Source organism: Zerene cesonia, chromosome 15 (genome assembly GCF_012273895.1).
Source record: "Zerene cesonia ecotype Mississippi chromosome 15, Zerene_cesonia_1.1, whole genome shotgun sequence".
NCBI classification, from domain to species: Eukaryota; Metazoa; Arthropoda; class Insecta; order Lepidoptera; family Pieridae; genus Zerene; species Zerene cesonia.
The window spans coordinates 1,455,704-1,456,380 of record NC_052116.1 but is presented as its reverse complement, the minus strand read 5'-3'; positions in this window follow the sequence as shown (position 1 = coordinate 1,456,380).

Genomic DNA, 677 nt, shown 5'->3' with positions numbered 1-677 from the left:
AACCGTTAACTTAATTTTACACGTGAAATAGGAACGCGGTACAGTTCCCAGGAGACTTGCTATCGCAGAGACGGCTGGACAATTTCTGACCGTCCCGCTCGGCTTACGCCCGTCCTAGACTCTGTATAACGCTGTTAGACGGCGCTGGCGCTCCAATATCTCGACGCATTGTCCGGTTGTTAGTGTACGTATCCGATAGATGGCACTGGCGGTCCAATACCTCGATGTTTTGATCAATTTTTAGTGTGTATCCGACACGGCCATCCTACATATCACACGTCCTCGTGTGTTAATCTGTAACAAAGAAAAGCGCAGCACAGGATCATACTCGTTCGGTCACTCCTGACCTAATTAACTACTTCAATAAAAAATCTTAGAAGATTTCAAACTCTTAATTCCAATCATAAATCATCATCAGCCAAAATTTTACAGTGACAAGACTTAAAGTTCTTAATTACCACAAACAGTTCAAAGTTATAGCTAGACCACAAGCACAAGTACCCATTGGGAGCCAATCGACCTCAAAGCAATTAAAAGTCAAGTGTGTGTGTCTCTTTTGTCCGGCTATCCCAGTAGCCGTTACATGCAGTCATCCCAGTGACTGTGATCATCCCAGTGAACACCCGTGACCATCCCTGTGGTCACCCGTGATCATCCCAGTGACCACCCGTACTCGT